The sequence below is a fragment of the Aethalodelphis obliquidens genome, unplaced genomic scaffold, assembly GCF_003676395.1.
Source record: "Aethalodelphis obliquidens isolate GAN/ISIS:26980383/991018 unplaced genomic scaffold, ASM367639v1 scaffold53, whole genome shotgun sequence".
Classification (NCBI taxonomy): domain Eukaryota; kingdom Metazoa; phylum Chordata; class Mammalia; order Artiodactyla; family Delphinidae; genus Aethalodelphis; species Aethalodelphis obliquidens.
This window is the reverse complement of record NW_020837997.1, coordinates 10,408,787-10,412,254: the sequence shown is the minus strand read 5'-3', so window position 1 is coordinate 10,412,254 and position 3,468 is coordinate 10,408,787. Positions and strand designations below refer to the sequence as shown.

At 53.9% G+C, this 3,468-nt stretch overlaps 1 long non-coding RNA gene across 1 annotated transcript in view; it reads right to left on the bottom strand.

Moving 5' to 3' along the window:
• Positions 1 to 1,702: 1,702 nt before the first annotated feature.
• The window catches only part of LOC113608684 (uncharacterized), a 41,570-nt gene continuing 39,804 nt past the window's right edge, over positions 1,703 to 3,468 (bottom strand). The window contains exon 3 of the long non-coding RNA XR_003428391.1: positions 1,703 to 2,319. This is a non-coding gene — a long non-coding RNA (uncharacterized LOC113608684). The remainder of the gene's footprint in view (positions 2,320 to 3,468) is intronic.

Here is a 3,468-nt window from a genome sequence, read left to right as displayed (position 1 = left end):
CACGTGTCCATCTCTGGACTGTGAGCTCTAGGAGGACAGGGCAGGGTCTTTGTCACTGCTGTGTCCCCAGCACTCAGGTCAGGGCACTGAGGGGGGAGGTAGATACTGAATGAATGAATGCATGCATGCATTGGGGCAAGAGGTGCTAGGGACCCCGTGGATCTCGAGACATCAGGCCCTCAAACAGCCCCTGTCTCTGCCCTGAAGCTCACCATCCCGCAGGCCTGGAGCCCTCACTCTCCTTGCTTTGGTCCCTCCTTCCCCAACCAGGGACCAGACAGGATCCCCCCTCAGAGCCTCAGCTGGAAGCTGATTGCTTCCCTGTTATTCCTCCATCAAAGGAAGGGCCAGCTCCTCAGTCCAGGTCACAGCAGGTGGGAATTTTCCATCCACCCCCAGGGTAAGGGAGGGGTGGGGGCTCCCCTTCTGCAGAGGCTGGTGGCAGGGGTGGGGAGTGAAGTTCCAGCCAAGGAGGGGTCAGAGCTCCGAAGGGAAGTCCCTCCTGCAGTCTCACCTTGGGCCGGGAAGTGTCTGGTCTCATAGGTCATGATGTGTCCAGCTACCGGGAGGGTCATAGATACAACTTGACAATACTGCCATAAAATTCAGAGGACCAGCGGACAACATCTGTCAATGTTTTCAAACCATGGGCACGTGCTTTGGCCTAACCAAGTCACTTCTAAGAATTAATAATAATGGAAAGCAGGGACCTCCCTGGCGGTCCAGTAGTTAGGACTCCGTGCTTCCATCGCTGGGGGCATGGGTTCGATCCCTGGTCGGGGAACTAAGATCCTGCAAGCCACACAGCCAAAAAAAAAAAAAAAAAAATTAAAATAATAATAATAGTACTGATGAACCTAGTGGCGAGGCAGGAATAAAGACGCTGACGAAGAGAACAGACTAGAGGGCGCAGGGGGGCGCATTGACATATACACGCTACCAAATGTAAAATAGATAGCTAGTGGGAAGCAGCCGCATAGCACAGGGAGATCAGCTCGGTGCTTTGTGACGACCTAGAGGGATGGGATAGGGAGGGTGGGAGGGAGGCTTAAGAGGAAGGGGATGTGGGGATATATGTATACATAGAGCTGATTCACTTTGTTGTACAGCAGAAACTAACACACCATTGTAAAGCACTTATACTCCAATAAAGATATGAAAAAAAAAATAATGGAAAGCAGTGGTTTTCATCTGGGGGCAATCCTGCACCCAGGGGACACCGTGAGGCAGGAGACAGATGGGCCCCCAGGGCAAATGGTTTGAGTTCGTTCCTTGTGGACTGATACTCAGACGGGAATAACAGGACAATTGAGAGAGGAGGCTGGGCCCTGCCCAGATAGAAGATAAGAGACCACATATTCCTCATTCTTGAAGTCAGGAGACATCCCGACTACACATGCTACACAGAAGGGCTCCTGGGAGGTCAAAAGGGGAGTGATGCTAAGTGATGGTAACTAATGCTCACTACCCATAGGCCTCTTCGGTAGAATCCATCTTGGCTAAGAGATGCGCGCTCACACGTGGGAAAATCCTGAGATATACCAAGTACGGACTTTGAACCAGGCAAATCAAAATGATTGGCCAAAGGAAACCCGGAAGAAACGCCTCATAAAAGGGATTCAAACTACCAAGAGGGTGCGACTCTCTCTCTGAGCCCGCCCGTGTGTCTAGCCACACGTACTGTACTCTTCTTTTCCTTTAATAAATACTTTACTTGTTTCACTACTTTCCGTCTTTGTGGGAATTCTTCTTCTGCAAAGCCATAGCGCCAGGGCCTCGTCACCGACCACTGGTCTAGTGGCTAGGATTCGGTGCTCTCACCGCTGTGACCTGTCACCGGCCAGAAACCAAAACCCTGCTTCAAGCTGCTGTAGGCCGAGGCCGCCCAAGATCAACCGGGCGTTATCACAGATACATCTCTGGTTGTCACAACTGCGGGTGCTCCTGGCACCAAGTGGGTGGGGGCCAGGGAGCCGCCGAGAGACCCCTCTGCTGTCCTCCTCACGTCCCTGCAGCTCCCAGGGCAGCTGAGCCCCACGGGCTAGGTCCCTTCGGGATGCAGGAGGCCGTGGCCGAAGCTTAACTTCCCTATTGTGGCGCTGAAAAGGGAGCAGGTGTTGGCAGCGTTGCCGAGGAGGCCCCGCTCGGCCGCCTTTGTGATCTGAGCTGCTAGAATCCTCGCTCGAAGCGGCCTCCATTCAACCCGCTGAATTCCACAATCCGCCTGAAAATCTCCCATTCTGCCCGGCCGGCCTGGAACGTGGTGGCTTTGTTCATCTTTCCTCGGCCTCCTCTGCCTTTCATCGCTTCTTCCCTGAGCTGAGAGGAGGGAAAAGGGAGGGTGAGAATAAAGAGAGGGAAAAATAAAAGAGATTTGCCAAGTGTTCGGCGGAGGTTTGCATTGAAGGGGATTCTCGCCTGGCGTTTTGAGATGTTGACAAAGACGGGCGGGGCCCTAGGCGGGCTCGCTTGGCCAGGGCAGCCGCATTGAGATATTCACAAATACAAATTCATCGGGACTGTCTTTGTAATGGTCTGGCTGCCAGACATCCATTAACCCGTGCCAGGGTGACTACCTTCAGCACTCCCTCCTCAGGCCCAGAGAAAGAAGGGAGGCTGGGGAAGGGGTTGGTACGATCCCAAAGTTGAAGTGGGGATTGGGAAGCAGAGACCACCTGGTAGCCAGGGGCCCCTCTCTCTTTGCCTTGCTGTGTGACCTTGAGGAATCCACTTGCTGTCTCTGTGCCTTGTCAGTAATCAGACATTTAGGTTCCCTCCGTGGTGGAATGTAGGATCTGGGAGCTGCTCAGAGGGTGGAAGGTGCTTGCCGAAAGTCACCCAGCCGTCGGGAGGTGAGCTCCTAGTACAGGGGTCCTCTCCAGAAGCTGAGAGGAGAGGAGAGCCTCAGAGGCTAGTCAGGGTATCCAGAGGGAGGACCCTAGCCACCATTCCAATATCATCCCAAGGCAAATCCCCAGATGGCCTCGGGAGCCTCCCCTCTCCATTCTGGGCCTTTTCTGTAATAATAATCCATCTTAGGTATGTTGTTTAATTCAGACCAAAATATTGACTGAGCTCCTACTATGTTTGTGCGTGGGGCGCTGGGGACACAGCAGGTACGCTCAGCCCTCCCGGGGCTCACAGATGGTCACATGACCAGGCAGCTCCGGTCCCAGGGTGATGAGTACTGTTGGCTGCACCCGGAGTAACCTGAGTAATCAGAGACCGTTTCTTGGAGCAGGAGGTGTCTGTCCGTCCAGGTCTTCTGAAGGCTGTAGGTGGCTGGACTCAAAGCCCACATTAGCTGCATCACAGGACACGTAGCCAAGCCTGGCTGAGGTTGTTTCTGTCTCTGAGGCTCTCCACCATCCCAGAGGGTTGGGATCAGAGCAGATCAGGTGACCAGCACCCACTGCCCTTCCACACACACACACACACACACACACACACACACACACACACACACAC